Source organism: Cyanistes caeruleus, chromosome 5 (genome assembly GCF_971803275.1).
Source record: "Cyanistes caeruleus chromosome 5, bCyaCae1.hap1.1, whole genome shotgun sequence".
NCBI classification, from domain to species: Eukaryota; Metazoa; Chordata; class Aves; order Passeriformes; family Paridae; genus Cyanistes; species Cyanistes caeruleus.
In genome coordinates, this window is record NC_141705.1 from 44,797,718 (window position 1) to 44,819,581 (window position 21,864).

At 41.3% G+C, this 21,864-nt stretch overlaps 1 long non-coding RNA gene across 3 annotated transcripts in view; it reads right to left on the bottom strand.

The window, feature by feature from the left end:
• The window catches only part of LOC111928343 (uncharacterized), a 92,639-nt gene extending 86,331 nt beyond the window's left edge, over nucleotides 1–6,308 (bottom strand). For all 3 annotated transcript variants that reach the window (XR_015286634.1, XR_015286635.1, XR_015286636.1), the window contains exons 1-2: nucleotides 6,147–6,308; nucleotides 5,466–5,540 (exon numbers count right to left, since the gene is read on the bottom strand). This is a non-coding gene — a long non-coding RNA (uncharacterized LOC111928343). The remainder of the gene's footprint in view (nucleotides 1–5,465; nucleotides 5,541–6,146) is intronic.
• Between the last annotated feature and the right edge of the window lie 15,556 nt (nucleotides 6,309–21,864).

The window sequence follows — 21,864 nt, forward strand, 5'->3', positions numbered from 1 at the left end:
TTTGTATTCAGAAGAAAGCATTGAGTGCTGAAGCTTGGAATATAATATGAGCAAAAAGTCTGCAATGTTTCATTTGGGGCTGAAACATTTAATCCAACTTCCAAGTGCTTATTTGCCAGCAAGAAAAAATAAAAAATGCAGGCAAGAAGAAATGTCTAAATAGAAAAGCATCTCCCAAACTAAGCAGCACTTGAAAAAAAAAAAATAAGATTTTGCTTGCTAGAAATCTGTTAAGGGAAGATTTTTCTTTGGACAAATATGTGGAAAAATAAGCTTCTCAGATAGCTTCTTTGAGAACCAATTTTAGATAAACATTATGAAACCACAAGTGGCATGATAAACATGCATGCCATGTTTCTTCACCCAGCTGCAGCTAGGAAACCAAGCAATAAATACTATTTATTTATATTAATAGTATGCTTAGTGAAAGTATTACAATATTTCCTAAGCTTAAAATCATCCATGAATGTATTTTATCATGAGGCTCAGCATTTTTATAGTAATTTACAACTTTAAAAGGGTAAATTCTATTGCTCTCTGTCAAACCAACAACTGGGTAAGTGCAGAATGTTACCATATGAAGCATGGTGAAATTTATTGCTGCAGTCATTAGTACATATTGATTTTGTTTATAACAACCCAAGGGGAATGCTAAACTGATTATGCTTGTGCTGGGCTCTCTCTCACTCTCTGTCTGACAGGACACAGGCATGGCCATGCCAGGTTGCAAACCACCAGAACTGCTCCCTTTCCTCTGAGGATAAGGGTTTTTGAGATACCAGCACTGTTCCTTTGGTCAGCACATCCTGCTTTGCTCCATTTTGCAGCTATCCCACCTCCAGTTTCATCTTGAAGAATTTGCAGTTCTCAGACTGTCTAGGCTGCACAAATACTGACTTATTATTGTGATAAAACATGATTTAATTGTATCAACTCCTTGTTAGGTCCGATTCTCCCACTTTGGGCAATTTCACTGTGTTAAAAGCCCAATGTTCAGCCTTGAATCAAAGGTACTAACAGAAAACTTATTAAGGACTTCTGTTACAGTTAAATTATTTCTACAAAACACAAGTAAAAATACTTTTGCTCAGGAAAGTGTGAAGCAAAATGTGTTTTCTTGGTTTCATTTTTGTGGTAGAGCAGCATTTTAGATGAGTGGTGATTTAATTTTTAACTCATCAAAAATGTGACATTTCATACTTCTGCAGGAAAACTAAGTATGAAATTTGATTTAAAGAATCAGAAAGTTGCATTTCAATATTTAATTGAAAATAATTCAATTATTTTCAATCTGCAATTAGGGCAAAAGATATGCTGAAATAGAGTTTCCTCTATTCACAGCATTTTAAACGTTGGTAGTCGCTCAGAAATTTCCCCTAATTAACAAGAAGACTGATACTGTTATTTCATTTCTTTCTTCCTACCATTTTTACTTAAAAGGTAGTTCTTTAATTGAATAGAAAAGCAATTTCAGTATCAATCACAAGTCCAGGGAATGGAGCAGTATGCAAAAAAAAAAAATAAAAATAAAAATGCTGATTTAGCATGCAAGGAAGGGGGAAATTACCGTGCTTGAAACTGCAAAGCCAACTTAGACAACACCTTCCCCTTCAGCCCAGCTCAGCAGTTGGGAGGCTGTAGATGGGCTTCTCAAGCTTTGGAGTCACAATCAAAGTACCTCAAGGTGCACATTTTTCTTCCTCATCCCCTTGATGCCATAAGAGCAGTGTAACGCAGCCCAACCCACAGATGCACCGCCCTGATAGCAGGGTAAAGACTGGAGTAAGCATTGGAGAGCTATTGGCTCCAGCTGGCAGAGAAAAAGTCACTAGCAATGCCAAACAGTGCAGGCCCAAAGAGGAGAATGCACCTCCAGAAAGTAAACCTTTTGCATTTGAGGTAGTTCCATTCTCCCAGATAAAAGAACACTTGTTATGCTTGGTTTCCTACCTCCTTCTGGCCTGCCCCATGCGAGTTTCCCATCAGGCTTGTGCTGCAATTCCCTCCTTCCACACAGAAAATAGCTTAGGAAAGTATCCAACAGTTGCTGCAGTGGATATTTCATGGTGGGTGGTCTTTACGTGAAAAGCCACCTCTGCTTCAACCCCCCCCAAGGTACATGTCGTACTCTGCCTCAAGCAATCCTTTTATTTCACTAAGTGAACAGAGCATGTTATTTGTGTTCATTTGTTCAATCTCCCATGCATCCCCACACTGTGGACATTGCAGGAGTTCATTAGAGGCCACTAGCACAAGAGAACACAGAAACAAAAAAAAACCCACAGCAACTGCAGAATCACTTTTTATAGACTGCCTCTTCGCACTGCTCCTATGTGCACGGAATTGGTACTCACCACATTTCTCTTGCAGCAGACATAAGGAGACAAGTCACACCAGCAGCCCAGAATGCTGCCTTTGGGCAGTTCCCTCTCATGCCCCCACAACTTGCTTATCTCACTGCACAGAGCTATTTCCTACACATTTCTATGGGGGTCACAGGAACCTCAACTCACAAGGCAGAAAGTCATTTTACACAACCTTAGTAAGCTGAAAAAGCTCCCCACTGGCAGACAGTGGCTGCAATTCTGCTCTAGTTTTTCACTTTCTTTTGGGGGTTTCTTTTCCCCTCATTGTGCTGCAGCACAAGCAAGGGCTAGGTCCAACAGCTTCTGACAGGTATGGTGCAATAACCACAATACGATGTCTCTGCAGGGATCTAACCTGGCACCCACATACAAGTAATTATATCCCTTCGAATACAGCCTCCAGTGAGGATCAGGTAGCACAGCAGAGAACTTTCTCCCCCTCATTTTTCACCATAGTTGAGCATTTTCCTGCACACTCCCAGGGAGCATCATGCATCAAGGAAACACAGTGCTCAAAGCTGCATGTATGAGAGGGTAGGCATCTGCTGGTGGAACAAATAATCACCTTAAGCCCTGCTTTTAAAGGCAGGCTACTCTGTGTCCCCTGCTTCACCCACAACTCCTTTTATTAGAGCTGCTCAGGACAGGCCATTTACACTGCAATGCTTTAGATTAGGGTACACACCTTGCCACAGAGCCCACTTTCCCAGAGATTAACCAGCATCCTCGAGGGAGTAGCAAGCATAGCACCACTAGGAAGTTATTTGACTCAGTACATTTGTGACAGGATGTATATGGCTGCATTGTGCCTCTCTGCTTGGAAAGTAACCACCTAAAATCAGGTTATTCATCACTCAGGTGATTTTAATTTTCCATCCGTCTTCCCTGATGTATTTCCATTTCTCTGTGTGTTTTGCCGTTGCTTGCCTTTTTGTTTGTTTGTTGTTTTTTTGGTTGTTGCTGTTTTGTTTTCCCTCATTTGTTGTCATTCTTCCCTTACGTGCAGCAGCCGACTGCTGGACATTCAAAATCCCTCATGAAGTCACTAAGTAATGTCACCACTTACTGTTTTCCACCTGCAGTCCCATCATCACTAATTACACCTTCCATAAATTAGTTCATTGGTGACATCTAAATGAAGCCATTTACAAATTGCAGCAGTACTGAGCAGCTCAGCTCCCCGATACTGGTAATGACTGCATACAAACTTTATCAGGCAGCACAGGAGGGATGATGTGCTGTATGTGCTGTTCTTACTGACCAGCCATGACAGCACAGATTTAATTTTAGCTCGTCCATATAGGATTTGCCTGCACTGCTCAACGTAGAGAATGTGTGCTTATACTGCCAGTGCTCCAAGCACTTACAAACAAGGGAAAAGGGGAAAAGCATCCTGGAATTGGAGATCTTCAGTTTCTTGAAAAAGCATTTACCAACAAGCACAGAAACTGGGGTTTTACTAGCTTTGCTTTTATACAATGCTCCCCATTGCAACATCAAAATGCCCCAAAGGATAAAAGCACCACTCAGGCTAAAAACTATCACCCTGTGATTAGAAAGAACAGCAGGCAGAGAAAAATGATTTGTAACCACCCTGTGAGATTTACCACAGACCTGGGCATTTTAATCATTGCAGGCTTCTTTAAGCAGCCATCAAGATGCAAGAAGAGGTTGAAGTTGCCAAACAAAATATACCCAGACACATTTCAAAGTACTTCCTTCTATAAGCCACTCAATGAAGTCACTGTGTTCTCCAACATCCCTTACATGACACGTGCAAGAGAGGCACCCACCCTGCACCATTTCAGGGCAAACATGCTCAGGTCACTCAACCCACCCTACTTCTAAGCAGCAACAGCCAGTGTCAGCTGCACAGCTTGGGGAACAGAACTACCTGGCATCACAAAACCAGTTAGTGTTCAGCAGCCATTTGGGGAAGTTTTGCCCCAAGCCACCTGGTGCTCTGTCTAGACTCTGCTGCAAAACTGCAAACTTGCATTGCTGCTGGTGGGGCACCTGGGACCAGGGAGTCCTTGCACTCTGGTTGCAGAAGCAATATTCCCAGCCAGCAATTCATGAGATGAAACCATGCCTTACACTGCAGGACTGGCAAGCACAAAACAATCCACTGTAGTTTTTCCCCTGAAAGCCACTGTTAATTTAATAAGCATTTGCTGCTTTAAACCCACCCTCCATAGCCCACAAAACAGAATAATCAGCAGGTAGTTCTTCTGGAAACACCCACACCACAAACCTTCAATGAAAGTGTGGTATACAGAACAAGAAAAGAAATTTTTAAAAACCACTAGTTTTGCCATGGAAGCTGTTCCAAGAATTTGAAGTAAGGTGCTTTTTGAAAACAACCCTTCCAAGCACATTGATTGCCTCTTGCTTGCAGAAAATCCCAAGTTAGGGCTCCCATTGATTTATGTCACTTTTAAAAGCCTAGTTCTCTTGAGTTATTCCACTATATTTCAAGCCAAGCAATTAATTCTTCTTTTTTTAAAAAAAAACTTTCCAGCGCATGAAAACTTTTTGGTGCAGCACACAGCATTATAGAAATGAGTCTCTCAGAAAGATGCTAAGCATTCATGTGCCAACATATTTCACAGATTGAACTACTCTGATATTAGCAGCCTTTGTAGCACATGTGCGCATAATTACAACACGTCTGGAACATTTTGTCACTTCAGTGGTGTTTGGATGTCTAGCACAAAAGACTTGCTGGCAGTCAGTTTGAAAGCACATCCTATTCACCTGTCCCATAAGCACGCTGGGTGTAGAGGTAGCCCAGATAAGAAGGGGTTGTTTGATCACATAGATACAGGAAGATCATTCTTTTCCATTCAGTTAAAATCTCATAGAAAAGAAGAATTAAAGGCAGCTGAAATACTGATGCTTGCATGTGCTGGTAGCCTGGAGGAAACCTGCAGCTCTCTGTAATGGTTTGGCTGCCATTCTCCTCATCACCATCTGCAAAAATTTTCCCTACTAAACATCCCAATCTGTATCTTTATTTAAATTCTACAAGGAGCTTTTTACACCTCTTCAATCTGTGCTTAAATCACCAGCAGCAGCACAAAGTAGAAGTACCCTTACCTTGTTCAAAGGCACTCCTGAATTTTTTTTTTTGCCACACACATTCTTCCCAAGAGGTCAGGTATGAGGACTTGGCTATAAAAGACAGTAGCATACTTAGTTAGAGTGGCCCAGACTGTACTGGCACAAAGAAAACAATGTTTTTATGATGAGGTTTCAGTCCTGCTATGCCATATGCTGCAGGTTTGCTTGGGATGCTGGAGCATTTTTTTGTGCTCACTTTGGGGTAAAGCCAAAAGCTACAGTAACCCACAGATATTGCCAAAAAAGAGCAGGGGGTCTATCCACACAGCCCTCCTGGATAAAGGTGGAACTCAGGGCATAGGGAGGTGTACAGCTCCACACCTGCCCTACACAGGGACTGTGGGTACAGGAGAAAATAACTCCCCAAAATCCCTGCAGTCTCTTCACATCCATCTCAAGAAAGCAATTCCCCATGTCTCACATACCGTGGGCAGCTCCCATGGCACTGCAGCACAGCTCCAGACTTATTTGCAGAGCCACCCCCTTGTGCCCCACTGAAGGCTGAAGCAAGGGCAAGACAGGCTGCTGTAGCAGCTGCTACTGCCCCATTTCACTTCAAACGCAGCAAAATACAAGTTTTCCCACTAACCTACAGTAACAAAGAAGATTTAATTCCTTTCCTAATGCAGCTGGTAGACACCCACAAGAACCACATACCTGTTTCACTTCAAAGTGGAACATCCAGGTTATTCCTTTACAGCCAAAGCACTAATCCAACATTCTTTTTTCCTATGTCCTCACAACCTTTTCCCAAGCTCCCACCCTCTGCTGAGAGATCAAGGGCTGCATTTCACAGGTGGAGCTCACTCAACCTATCCCAAGATTTTTGACACTGGTGGAGGTGATTTTATAGTCCTTACCAACATCAAAGCACCTGGGAACCCAAAGCTCACCAAGGCCTAAAACTTCAATCTGGCCCCAAGTTTAAAATCACAAAGCTTACTTTTTTCACTGTCTACGGTATGATTTGAGACAAGCTTCCAAAATCTCAGACCTAGTAACACTTCTTCAGACCATGATTTTCATGTTTCCCACCAGAATAGCTAAAAACCTCTAGCATTTTCTCATTGGGAGGACTTTTTTACTTAAATAAAATCCCAAAATAACAAAATACCAAACCAAACCCAACAAACAAAAATAAAAAGAACTGCAAATAAATTTAAAAACACTACCCTGGCTGAATATCATCTCTGTTTAAGAATTCTCAAGGATTCTCTAAAATTTGCCTCTTATGTTCATATTTTTAAAGCTTCCCTTTGCAGCTACAGTATCTAGAAACATGTCTCCTGTTATTTTGAGTGCTTCATTCCTCCACAGGGAACCCTGAAGTTGTAGAACTCCAACTGTCTTTCAGAAATCAGCAAGCACCATGACAGTGTGAGAATGAGAACTGACAAGACTGCAGATCTGTCATAGCAATAACAGGTTTTTCCTCTTTGATTGTAATAAAATTCATGAAGTTACATGAGGGATGGACTTTATTGCTGTATTTTAATTTTCTCATTAAAAATAAGCCTGGACATTTGGCTGTGTGTAGACATAGGGGCTGGGTATGTCTCTGGGACAGGGTTGCTGCTCTTTTCCATCAATGCTTCATGACCAGCAAGCCCTACTGAGCACAGGACAGCTCTTTCCACAAGAGAACTTCTTCATCTGCCCTGGTTTTAGCTATTCCCTCAAGCCTCTCTGAGGGTTTTGATGAATTTATCTGGTGAATTTTGATTTTGCAGTTTAAATATCTTCACTCTTGGAGGCCTGTGCTGAAGGCAAACCCATGAACCCCCAGGAACAGAAGAAAATCTGCTCCAAGACCTCAATCCCCAAGTAAAAAAAGCTCTGTCTTTGTTCCAAGCTCTGGCTAACACAGCTCTCCACCCAGACACATGACTGTGATGTGTGGCAAATGTTCCCTTTGGCAACTGTATGCAAATATAAAAGGACACAACTAATGCACCCTTCCTTCCAATCACACAAAATACATATATATTTGTTTTCCCCTTTGGATTCAGATTTTCGTGCTGAGAGGGGTGACAAAAGGACAGACATGTTTTGAGGTGATAGCCTCCTCTCTGTGAGAAAGAGGAAAGTCTTTTGCAAAGAAGAACAAATTCTGGCAGCAAAACTTTGCTTTCAGTTATGCTGAGGCACTTTTCCTTGCCTTTTTTTCTTGAGCTCTTCAGCCAAGGTGATGTCACCTCTGGGAAAACACATAAACTTTCCCAGGTCAAGACTGTTTTGTCAGTGATGCTAACTGTAAGTGATCTTTCTCTCTTTATCTTGACCCATGAATCTATTTTTCACTTCATTTTCCCCATCCTTTTGGGGAAGGGAGTGAGTGTCCAGGTATGTACCTGGCAGCTAATCACTGCCAGCTTGACACACCGGCATCACAATGACAGTGCTGCAGAGAGGATTCAGAAGGAGCTCTCTTTAGGGGAGAAAAAACCAAAACCAACAATGAGAAAACCACAACAAACCTCACTACCAAAAAAAAAAACAAACCTAGTCTAAGAAAATCTGCGGATTCACCAGTTGTGAGCCTTTCTCAGAGGCATTTATGCTTATGGCTCCCACTGCAGCCTTGCTGGGTCAATTTGTAAGGAGGCCAGCATCCCTTTTCTTTTACATCTGCTTGCTGGGGGTCTGGCATGCAGCCTGGTTTACCACCTTACTCTAAATTCCAGGACTGTGGAATAAAAATCATTTGCTGTTAGTCAACAAAAGCTGTCTTTTCTCTCTATTGATTACTCCTGAATAATCAATTGACATTTGGCAGAGTCTTATTTATAATAATTCAAGTCAGCAGCAACGTAATTTAGAAACTGGCTACTAGGCATGTGCTGGTAATGAATCGAATCCATGGATAATTCAAATTCATAGACTAAAAAATTACATTTAAATAATGTTAAGGTTGTGACAACCTGACAAAATACCACAAATTCAACGTGAAAACTTTTCCTTCCTCCATGGCTGAGAGGAAAGCCTGGAGAAGACTTGAGAAGGGACTGGCATTTGCTGTGTCCCCCATGATCCTGCACCTTTGAGTTCATACCTAATTGACACCACTTTTGTGATCAGCTGAACTGCATCCCTGGTCCTTCTTCACACACTTCCAGTGGTTTCATTTTATCCCATGGGAGGGAATGGATGTATATTTTTACACAACAGAATGCTTGGCCCAGTACTAAGTCAACAGAGTGTGGCATGCAAACCTCCCCTAGTTTTGTGGATTATGGAGTGTTGCATGGAAGCTGGAGAGACCTGAGCCATTCCCTGCTGGGCATTGAGTGTCCACTACTACCCACATCCTGTCACAACCCCAGAAACCACTTTTTTCTCCTTGGTGCACTCTGTCACAAATTTTACTATGAATAGAACCTAAATGGAGGATTGCCCTCAAACCTACAAAAGGAGACACTTGGAAATTATAGGTTACTTCAAGCTGAATAAACTAATGGCTCCCTAAACAGCTGGTTAACCTGCTCATTTTCACAGTGTTAAAAAGCCACAGAAACCTGCCTGGCTTGGCTGGGCATGCCTGCAGCCAACCCAAGAAGGATAGGTATTCCTGGGAAACATGTGCTGAGGTGGGTTTGTGCTTTGTGCAGAGTGTGCTATTGGCATATGAGCTTTTAAAAGTGCACAATCCACAAACATATCTTCTATGAAGTAACTGGGTTTCCCTGAGGAATGTTCTCCCAGTAATCTTCAAAAAGCTATTTCCCCTTGGAGGTTCAAAATCAGACACTTCAGGCTCAATGCAAATCCTCTCCCCACTCCAACACTAGAGTTTCAAACTCACAGCACCATCATCTCCCTACCTGCCCTATTCAAACTGAGCTACAGAGATAAACATGTTAAATGAATTATTAGAGAGCTTATGCATTCAGCCGTAGGTTCATAAAGGCAGTCCTTCATGGTAACCTACTATATATATATATATATATGTGTGTGTGTATTATATATATATAATACCACCAAAAAAACAAACAGAGAAAGCTCTTTGCTGTGTGCTGGATTGCAAACACTATGGGGTTTACAGTGGAATTTCAATTATGGGAAAATGCACTGTCAAGCCCTCTTTCAAACCCTTAATTACCAGTGCTTAACCACCACATACTATTGAAGGAAACTATAATTCACTTTGAAAAGGACCTGGTTTATACCTATAATTAAATTAATCATAATTAATTCCAGCAGCTACTGCTATAATTATTGAAGGAGAGAAATATTAAAGAAATGCACTGTCAGGGATTGCTTGCACTCTTATGATGAAAAAATAAGAGTTCTACTCCATGTTTCCATTCAGTTCTGCATCCAGATACTTAGCAAAAACACCAAACTCTTTATCTTCATTTCATTCTTGTTTCTTAATGTGGCCTTCTCTCCAACTAAAGCCACATCTATGTCTTGGACATTTACTAGATAACACTTCTAAGATCCAGTATTTCCTGTCTGTCTGGTGAGTTCATCTTTTTCTGGAGCAATTCCTTATCCCTTACTGCCAACTCCAAACGCTGCCAAGGGATGATCTTTCCAGCCTGCTGTTTGAAGCAACATCATTCCCCCTTCAGCACCCTTCAGCTGGAGCCCTAATCCCATGCACAAGAGCCATTCCCCATGCCTGAGGGCCCTTTGCCCTCTGCTGTGGCAGAATCTCTTTCCCTGAATGGGAAATGGCAACTTTCCCTCCACCTACTGCTGCTTTGCTGCTTCAGCTTCAATTTTCTGTGTATTCTTGCCGTTCCCTCTGCAGTCTCTGAGCAACACCAGGAAAGACTAACTGCGAGGAAAACCCAGGCAGAAGGGAATTCTCAGGGAGCAGGGGCATGTAATCAGTGAAAAAAGGGTGGAGAGAAGTCACACTTTCTTCTCTTTCTTTAAGCAAAATGACAGACATACTGAAAGGAAGGGAAGTATTCCCCTACAAACTCTGGGTTATAGTGACAATATGGTGCATTAACAGATTACAGAATTTTTTTGCAGGGTACTGTTTAACAGCAGGAGACTTTTCAAGCACCAGTGTCAATATCATGTAATCTTCTAAGTAATAAACTATTAAAAGAATAGAGGGTACATCGCATTTCTTGACTTGCACTGTTTGCTCATTGGCTTTTATACATGTCTGCTTTCTAATTTCACTGTCAGAATACATTAAGATGCTTTTATTCCTTCCTTTGACAGGGCCGGCTTGGTTTTCTTGTTTTGCTAAAAAGGCAACTCCTTTTATGTGTATGGGTTAATATTCTTCAACAGCTTCCAAACAAATCCAAGTCTTTGGGGCTTTTGGTACATCATTGGCCAGCAGAGCTGCCTACATTGTTTCTTCTTCCTCACAGCTCTGTGCATTACTTGTCTGGCTTCAGCTGCAGTGAAGCCAGTATCTTTGTTCTCTCATGATTTCCAAGTGTTCTCTCTCTGCTGCAAATGGGCTCCCTTTGAAAACACTTGTCTGAATTTTTAGCAAGGTTACAGAAAGGACATTTGGCACTTTAAAACCATCTTGCAGGGTAAACTTGAGCAAACTGTTCTTGTTTGAAGATGTGATTAGTCATTAACGTCAAATTAAAGATGTGCTGAGATCCTTCACTTCATCAAGGCCTGAATTGCCTGTTCTGAGCTCTCCTGAGAAGGAGCTCCAATCTGAAGACCCTGCCAGAGCTCTTTCCTGTTTCACTAGTGGAAGGCACAATTGACAGAGAAAGACATAAGCAAAACTCCTTTTGTAATTCAAGGGAGAACTTGTCTCAAATGTCCCATTTGTCCCATTGTCACCATCTTCTTGTTTCCATAACCTTCTGCCCCCTTCAACCGCTTATTGTGCATATGCTTAAACTCATTTTCAACAGTCTTTGTTGAAAAGACAGGGAGTAGCCCTTGCTTTTTATTCCCCCAAGCTTTTATTCCTATTATTTGTTCTGCTGCGACAATTTTAAATCAAAAACTAGAACACTCTAATTTCAGAATGAGATGGTTTTCAAATTCGTTGCAATTCAGAAATACATTGCTAAAAGTAAATGTTCTCTACAAAACCCCAGAAAGCCTTTCTATCCACAAACACAGTTCTAATCCTACTCAGAAATCTGGAGAAGCATGCAAAACAAGCCTTTCTTTTTGAAAATTATTCTCCTAGAATGCTCTCCTGACTGTTTCAAATTGAAACTTCTTTTTCTGTTGCAGTTATTATTACCACATCTTGAACAGACCCTGCAAGCAAGAGCCTTGAAGCTAATTATGAGTAAAATCCTTTAGGAAGCATATTTGGGCATTTCTACTGGTCCCTCCAAAACTTTTTATGCATGAACATAGCCCAATTGGACTCAAGACACCCCATAGGTATTTGTACAAACCAATGAATGAACTGCATGGGTGAAGAAAACAAATCTTTCACCATTTATCTGCACTTTTCCCCAAAGGCTTTGGAAGAGAGGGATTCAGTAGGAGGTAATATATCAAGATGAACAGCATCAGTTAGCAAGGTGTGAGGTCCGTGACTTCTCAAGGAGCTGCGCACATACAGGTGAGAGATTTCATGCTATCTGATGTGGCCACTGCTGGCAGAAATAAGAAATTTCCTTATAATCTTTCCCAACAGCTCAGCAAGAGAGAGTTGATCTTATGCTGCTGCTTTTAAAGACAAACCTTAGAAAGAAAACAATACAGGCACCGGACAAACTGGCAGAGTGACAATCACCTCTCCTAAAGTGAACATTTATTATCACTGTTGAGCAGGTCCACTCTTACCCACTGCTAGGAAGAATGATGGGAGGCATAAAATGATCACACCTACTGTTGACTGCGGAGGTCCAGAGGCAGTTTGCCTGTGGGATGCTGTGTGTGTTTGACACATTTTGTGTTCTGCTTTTAGCCTTGTGTCACACTTTGCAATGACAAGACAGGGCTCTTTCTCAGAGTGTGGCAGTACCCACAGAGCTTTGCATCTCCAGCAGGGTTGGTTTCCCAGATTTCAGCACAACTGTTCTGCTTCGCACTGATTGTGACTTCAGCCTGTCATTACTGGGAATGGTGTCTCATGAGAGATCCTGGGGGGCAAGTACCAAATCCACAAAGGCAGTAGGCTGACTTATTCTACAATGTCACTTTGATTTTAAAAGTACTATTAGCCTTCCACCTGGAGTTTTTGTTCTGTTAGAGTATTCACACATACCCTTAAAAGCTGTAATGAGCTGGTGGCAGTGATTAATTATCTACAGGAGTTCTGTAACAGATGAATATATATGATATCTCACTTATCAGGGAAATAACCACTTCTTTAAACTCCATGATCAATCAAGCAAAAAGACACAGGATTTGTTGACAATGCCAGATGCACTTAAGATGAGAGCATCTTTAGCTGGTAAGGAGACAGCTGTTTCCAAGAAATGATTTACTGAAAACATGATGTTTCCAGTTCCATTCTGTCCCTATTCCTGCTCTAAATGCATTCAATAAGCAGCCTGATTGTAATTAGCACATCAAACACTGAAAGAGTAGGATTTTTGCCACAAATGAGAGAATCGTTTACTTATTTGACATTTATATAAAGGCTCCAGTGTCCAGTCAAAGCTTTGGGTTGTTTTGATGGCTTCTCTAATTTAGGTATATATACAAGGCATCGTACTAGACCTCCAAAGTGACCAGGGCTCTGATTAGGTGGTAGAGCAGTCTGGAGCCTACAAAGAACCTCTGAGTTCAGACTTGCTAAGACACCTGCTAACCAAAGTCACAAAAAAATCAAATTTAAATGTTTTCACCCTAAAACTAGACTTGTTGTCCCTGTTGGTTTTGACAGGGATAGAGTTAAATTTTCTTCACAGTGGCTGGTATGTGGCTGTGATTTGGACTTGTGCTGAAAACGGAGTAGATAGTATGGAGATGGTTTTGTTATTGCTGAGCAGTGTTTGCACAATGTCAAGGCCTTTTCTACTTCTTGTACAGACAGCTGGCAAGAAGTCTTGGGGTGCATGGGAAACTGGGAGGAGACACAACCAGGACAGCTGACCTCAACTGACCCAAGGGATATTGCAGAACACAAGGCATCATGCTCAGTAGGTAAGGAGGGAAGAAGAAGGAAGGGAGAGACATTTGGAGTGATGGTGTTTGTCTTCCCAAGTCACTGTTGTATGTGATGGGGCCCTGCTCTCCTGGGGATGGCTGAACACCTGCCTGCCAAAGGGAAGCTGTGAAATAATTCTTTCTTTTTCTTTGCTCATGTGTGTGTGTGTGTGTCTTTTGCTTTTCCTCTTAAACTATTGTTATCTCAACCCACAAGTTTCCTGAATTTTACTCTCCTGATTCTCCCCCCAGTCCCTCTGGCGGGGGAGTGAACAACCAGCTGCATGGCACCTGTTTGCTCTTCGAGGTTAAACCAAGACACCTTTCAAGATTTGAGTATTTCATTATATTCCTTCCTTGAAAACTTGGTGAATAGGGTAATATTTGTTTTCTTCTTTTATTTAAAAGGTGTTGTTTTCAGTGGTACGTTTCAAAAGTAAAAATAGCTTTAAAGTACCTGTTCTGAAATACCCTATTTATTTTGTTTTTCCAGGTGTGAACTAAGAGCTGATGGAAAGCAAAGGGTTTGTCTTTTGCCAGCTGAGTGAACTCAGGGATTGAGGTTTCGTCTGAGTGACTCTTAAAATTTACATTTTATTTTGCTTTGTATCTGTCCATGATGTATGAAACACCCTGGTCTCATCAGGCCATTCCTCTTCTCTCTCCTTTGTCCACTGATGAAATATAGACAGATTATTTTAAAGCGGCAAAGTCCCCAGGAAAAAAAGAAGAAACTCCCTGCAGTGTGAGGGAGCTGCTATTTGCAAACAGTTTAACTCCTGGCTAATCCAGTGCACCAGGTAAAATGGCCAAAGAAGGAAAAGGACTGCTCAGCTATTCTCTGTAGAATGCATTATGCTTTGGGTGCTGACAATCCTTACAGAGCCTGAAAACAGCAACAACCTGTGTGGTAACCTCAGTGTCATCTCCTTTTATCTTGTGTCAGGGTGGCAGGACACCCTGCTCAGAGTGGCACTGGAGGTTTAACTCCTGTCTTTCTTTATGACCTTGAAAAGGTTATCTACACCTTCAGCCAATACAGCTCTGAGGTGGAAATTTTTAATTGTACTCAGGGGACTTAATTTTCAGGTGATCTGAGAGAGATTTGGATACCAAACTGCCATAGCACATACAAAAACCAGCTCAGATCCGTAAGTAGCACTGTTAAACAGATTCCCATCAGATTGAAAATGGGGTACCTGCCCAAGGAGCTATTTTTCTGAGTTAGTTATTTTGTCTGAGAGTTCATTGTTATAGAGAGGTTTGCTACAGGCTGGCTCAAGCTGCCCGGATGCTTCACCATCACCAGAGTTCCCGATTCTCTGTTTGCCCTTCCCTTGCCATGTACTCACCCACTCTTGTTATGTTGTCTCCACCCAGACAGGATGTTTTCTAGACCCTCCTCAAGTAAAACTAAGCATGGAAAATACAGCTACTTCCATGGAGGACCAGTGAGATGAACTGGGTCAGTGTCATGTCTGATGGATACAAAGTCAGGTAAAGAAGTGAATGGATAGGAACTGGGATAGGGAGATCTTCCTGTTGGGAAAACCATCATGACACCAACTCAGTCACCTCACAGACGGTTGTCCCTGGTCTGAAAACCTCTCTGATGGGCTTTCTTCTCAAATTTGTTCATGCTGGGCATAACTCAAAGGACCTTGTGGTAAGTCACTCTCAGCTGGGGCCTCCACCTGCACAGTCATACAAACAGATTCACCTGTAGAGAGGAGGAACAGCTCATGGCAGAACTAAGGAAAGGGACAAAATGGATGTGTGTGTTTTGAAACCTCATTAATCCAGGGCATTTTATGACAGTGTAATTAGCACTAGGGGCTAAGAGGAGTGGCAAAATACATTTATCTCAACAAAGGTGGATGAAACCTCTAATTCTCACCTGAATTATGGTTTTCAAAACCCTCTCTAAAGAGACAGATGTTATGCCAGGCCTCGCAATTATAGATTTCATTCTTCTCGAAAATAACAAATAGCTAATTAGTTATGGGTACCTCTTGCATAACAAACAATTTTATTGCAGGGAGAAGTTTTGATAACAAACAATTTCTTTGCTCTGAGGCTAACCCTTTGCCCCTCTGGGTGCATTTCCAAATGCACAGTGATCACAAATCACAGCTGTGGCAGGGGTAAAGTCAGTGCAAAGCTGTCATTTGTTGAGAATATATTGTATATGAGAACCAGGGAGCACCTGCAGAAACTGATGCAGAATTTGATTAAAACAGTAAACAAAGCAGGTCCCTAAAGGGATTAGACAAATTCACAGACAACATGTGAATTGTGGACTCTCTGAGAATCATAGAAGAATGAGGTCTTACCAATATGCAGGGATACCACCTTAAATATGTCTCTTGAAGGATCTCTATTCTCCTCCCCCATAAACACACACATGCACAAAGTCATGGCTACCAGCAGCTAATGACAGATTTGTTAATTAACAGCATGAGGCAAAGCCAAGGTTGATGTTCTAATAAACAGGTCATTAACTTTGGTAATGACCAATTTGGGAAGATGATTGCTCTTACAAACTGTATTCCATGGCTTATGAAATGCAGCAGTGCAGGTCTGAAATACATCTGGCAGCCAAGACGTTTAACAGAGCAGTTGGTCTGAAGCACTAGCCATTCCCTGGGAAGTTATCATCTCCATTTTTCACCAGACACATCACATCACCAGGAATCAGACAAGATGTATTTCAAGCTACAGCAATTAAAATCCATGCAGACGTAAAAATGAAATAAAAACCAGCTTTGAGACAACTGGCCATCTCTGCCAAGGTTGCTTGGAAAAGGTACTTGGGCTTTGTGGCTGCTTTTGTCCTGACTAGCTTTTTGAGTCTGCTCTGCTGCCATTTAATTCAGACTTCTCACTCTATTTTTCTATGAGGCTAAAGGATCCGCCTGTCTAAGGGACTCGGCTACTCCAAGGAGAGAAGTCTTCATCTGCAGCCTGTCACTGTCAGGGATTTGTTTCCTCCCTGCAGAGGAAGGCAGGGTAGTAATGTATGTAAGGACTGGGATGAATAGTCAAGTTACCTGCAACAGCCGCAGGGGAATGGGTTTGAAACATTAACCTGATTTCCCATGACACAAAAGAAAAGAAAGCACCTGCAGCTTCACCACACTGCAAAGCAAGGCCCAAAAGAGACCTATTTAGAATGTCTCAAGATCAGTGAACTACAATGAACTACTTCTGTTTTCAAACAGAAGTAGGCTGAGATCATGTTGCAAAAAATTCCTCTGTTCACAGGACCTGTGCCATTTTTTGGTGTTATTAGAATGGGGGTCAGAAGCAAAGGAAGCTGACAGTAATGTGTGTCATGAGCCAGAGGACCCATTAGCAGCACTTTGGGGCCTTTTGGGGGATAATTAAAGATCCTAAAGAACAGTCACTTAATATCACAGCACTTAGTATTTACTAGAGAGTTAGTAACAAGATACCAGAGGAAAGAAATTACTCTTTCTATAGTTTACCATCAAATTATTAGCAAAAATAACTTCAAAATTTTGGGCGACAAAGTTTGGTGATTAGGAATGGCAGTGTGAGTTAGACTCTTGCAAACAGGAGTAGGATGGAAATGGATGGTGTTAGGGGAGCAGAGTTCACAGAGAATCCTTACTTCAGAAGACAAAGCACTTGAAAACCTTTTAGGGAATTAGTCCTGACAGTGGCTGAAATTAGCCTGTGGATCTAGGGTCTAGACTTGTGACACAGAGATAAGCAGTATATACACATGGCCTTAAAAATTCTGCAACTGGTAGTGCTGTCTATAGTAATGCTGTTAAAACATGACATTTAAAAGGCTAAAGAAAAGCAAATTTTTCCAAAAGAGATAAAACTGAGCTAAAAGGAAATCTGCTTGTGATACACAGAAGTGGCATTTGCTTGTGGCACGTGCTTTAGACTGAAAGTGAAACTACTGTACTTTACCAGTGAGAATATAGGTTGTGTATTTTTCTTTTGTCATATTGCCCTCTTGCACTTCAGTCTGGCTATGCAGTGCCTTTAAGGTGAAATCTATTCTGGAAGAGTTTATATAAGTAAAATTTAGCAGGACAGGAACAACCCCACCATCAAGCAGGGATCACTCAGTCTCCCTGATGGACAGCCATGTAATCATGAGCAATCCCAAGAGCTGTGCCACAATTCCTCCAGCTCTTGCAGCCTTGCACTGTAATTTGAGTGTACAAGGACTGTTTCCTGCTGAATATTCTTATGGAATGAAAAGACAAATATAATCACTGATTCAGTCTTCTCACAGAAGCTCAGCATCATGAAAAGCTATACTATAGTGTAGGCATCTATATGGATTTGGACTGGAGGACCAAAAGTACCCAAGAAGATTTTTAGGATTGCTCTCATACCTGAAAAGAAGGACCCCAAAATGCTATATCATTTTAATCAATAAAATTTAAAATATGGACTTCTGACTTTAAGGGAAATCCAACTGATTTTGCATCAAAATTTTTTACAAATATTTTGTTTCTTGAAATACTTTAAATGGGCTTTAAATGGTATTTTCTCGTCCTGTAAATATAACATCACTCTAGAAGCAAAAAATATTGATAAATTGACATGCATAAAAATGACAACAGAAGTGTTTTTGTAAACAGACCCCTTCTGTAATTTGTGATACAAAAGAATGTGGGAACCGACACAGATGAAGACTAAAGGGACAGAGGCTGACAATATCCATCCATCGATACAGCACTGAAAAGTCATTTTGAGTGCAGATGGGAATTTAGCAACAGAAGACAAATGATCCCATAAGGCAGACAAGAGTGTTACTGAAAATAAAAGTTAGAGATGACAAAGCACCTGCTATCACCTGATGTAGCAATCAGAGCCAACACATTCCAATTGTCCATCCTAAAAAATGGGCTTTATCACTAAAGAAGGTCTCAATTCATTATTTCTTCATTGATGTTATGTCAAATATGTAGGTCACATCATCAGCCTGCTATCTAAGAGTGAGAAAAAACTAGAGAACTCGGTTAAGGACACGGAATGAATAAAATTTACAGGGGTGAGGGAATTATTTTTTAAAGTCACAATCAAGTAGAAATGAAATTCAGCAAGAAGAAAAAACTGAGGAAACACTCCCTCTTTTCATTGTTACATTTCTGACTATATAAATTGTCCTAATATTTCAAAGTGACTGGCATGTTTAGGTCTTTTCATCTTAGTGGGCTGAACTTGAGAGACTAATATATAGGCCAAGCCTTTCTACGGTGCCCCAAACTGAGGCTGAGATAGCTGAAGCAGGATATATTCAGAATAAAATAAGAGATGCAGCATTTAAGAGAGAAGTGGCTCTCCCTTGGAGAACACCTGCTGAAGGAGATCGTAGCTTCAACTGCTTTTGAGTGGATGGTGGGGGTTTTTGACATACAGACCTTTCTATTCTTACAGCCTTTGATTTTGCTCCACAGGAATCCTTTCTTGTCATTGAACCTGGGAAAGACTAACTGTAGAAGTTTAGCATTATCAAGGCCAGACTAGGACCAGAATTTTTTTCTCCATAAAAGGCAATGCTGGATGGAATAAGATGAATAGTCCAGTATCTTGTACGCCCCACAAAGCCCTGAGCAGTGGCTTATCTCTGTCCATATGGAAATTTATATCGATTTCACTGGGAAGAGATTTAAGACAACACCATTCCCCAGCTCTCATGACTCACACAATATTTGTTGTCTTTCTTAAAACACTGGCTCCTGCACTCATGTGATCACAGAAGAATCCCAAATGCAATCAACACTATGGGCTATGCAGAAAAGCTTGAAAAATCAGTGCACTCAAAGGGAAGGGAAGTCAGCAGAAGGAGAAACACACATGATTTAAGGAGCTTTTAACCCTCAGATATCCTCTCTCCTTGTAATCACCATTCCTATAAGTTACATAAAATAGTGCAGGTCAGTTTGTCTAGTCAGGGAAGGGAGACAGGTGAACAGAGGGACATTTGCACTGGTACCTGACACCTGGACTCCATCTGCAATACAAAGAAACCTGCAGCCAAATGAAACATCAGGGAAAAAGGAGCAGGATTTACACTGCTTTATTTGGAGGAGTAACAAAAAGTGTACTCTAGTTTCCACCCAGACTTGAAAAAGGTACATTTGGCTCAGAAATTGAGTCGAGGCTCCCACTGGTAAGCTGTGCAATTCACTCAAAGATATTCTTAGCAGAGATAACAGGGAAGGAGCCAACACTATTAAACACAAGCAGGGAGTGCAGACAACAAACAAGAACACGCCACAAGGTTGCATCCGTTCTTCGGAAACAGGATACTAGGAGAGTGATTTGCAGCTCTGACAGATGCACAATACAGCATTTGGCTCTGTGATTGTATCTGTGGTCATTGGAAGAAACAATTTGATTGCATCTGGGGGAATTGGGATTTTTAAAAAGGGAATTAATCTTCAAAGGATTCAATGACCTTTGCTAACTTCTGAAAAAGAAAAGAACTCATACGGATTTTTATATTCTGTGTGCATTAGTTGCTCATTCTCTCTGAGGTGATTTGCTTTAATTTTTTTTTCAGTTTTATTTGCATAAAACACAATCTGCATGAAAAGACAAGCCAGCAAGCTTTGTATATGTTCATACAATAAAGGATTTTTCTGTAATATTTTTTGTAGATGTGATGGGGTTTTTTTCACCATTCGCAGTCTGCCATCATCTTTGTTCCAGAGAAACAATTTATTTTCAAACATAGCTGCACAGAGTCTTCTCGGACACGACCTGTTTCCCAGCCTTCCACTGCTGTTAAAGCCAAATCACATTTATATTTAACAGCTTAATTTTCCAAATTGGTTTTATGGGTGACCCTGTTGGCCCGTGAAGGCAGCGCCGGGGGGAGCTGCGACCTGAGCTGTGTGCCCGGCTGCAGTGCTGACCTGCTGCCTGACACAACAGGGCATCCCTCTGCCTCTTTCTCCTCTAAGCTTCTGCCGATTTAAGATGGTAATTCCCTCAGAACAGAAACTACCTTTTGCTGAAGGGCACACAACGGAACTGTTTTGTGCCCAACACAGAAAAAAGATAGCCAACAGTGGAGGGAGCTTAAGGCAAATCCACAGGAGAAAGGCACAAGCTACCTGCAAAGGACAGGCTACAACAAGCACCTTGTCTCTTCCACGGCTGGCATGACTCTCTCATCCTGACTACTCTCGCAGTTTTTCTCATACAAGGAACCATAGCTCATTTTCTGCTCCTTGTCTGTCTGATATCCAGGTTATTTTGCCTTATTACCCTAAGAGTCACCAACTGCACTTTCCTTCCATTCCTGCAGCTTCCCATCCTGGCCTAGCTCCAGATATATTAAGAATATCTCAGGCATGTGAATAGTTTTTTTGGGATTGTTTTTTTTGTTTTTTTTATTTAAGCCAGAGAAGAATAAAAAGTTGTGAGAGGAAAAAAAGAATAAATTGAAATTGTGAAAAGGGGCATCTTTAAAACATTATCCCATGACAAACAGGTTGACATCTTTTTCTCTCATAACAGTGAAGAAAGTTCACATCTTCCTTGAAGAGGCTCAGGATTAAAATACAAATAACTTTTGAGATGGAGTTCAAAACAGTAGGGCAAGTGCTCCTTCATGAAGCAGCAATGGCACTAGAACAATATCTGTGGTCCTGTGTATAGACATGGAGAGATGAACCCATCTATGAACCAGTCAGTGGCACACAGAAACCACTCCTGTGACACCAATAAGCACGTGCCCATGCTCAAAAGAGATATATCCAATACAGCAATTTAGAGAAGTGCTAATGAGGTCTCAATTTCCAGGTTATGCTTGGATGTCAGTCTTGAATTGACAAAAGCACTGCCATGGAAGAGAAATATTTTAATTTCATGTGTGCCAGAATCCTGTCAGTTTTCAGACATCTCTATTTCTCCTCTCACAAACCCTCTTAAAATTTGTCCCCTGGGAATATTTCTCAACTGCATAGTGCCAACCAGGAACCAGGAAGAACAAACTGACTAAAAAAACATGCAGACCTTTAAAGTCAGGAGAAAATTATTCTTGCTTGAAAGGAGATTGTGGCACTAGAAAAAAATAATGTGGCTTATCTGTGGAGAAGAAGTCAATCTGCCAATCTTTTCTCACCCTGATCAGCGGCTAATTGCAGAAATGCTGACGATCTCTGTGGCAGTGAGCACTCAAAGATCAATAGTTGCCTCAGTCTGTCAAGCCAGTTATTCCATTGCAGACTGTGGAATTACTCCTGCCCTTATTCTTCTTTTCAGCTGTAGTTTCAGAGCTACTAGCACCCCTTTGGGGTGAGACAGGAGCAAAGGCTTC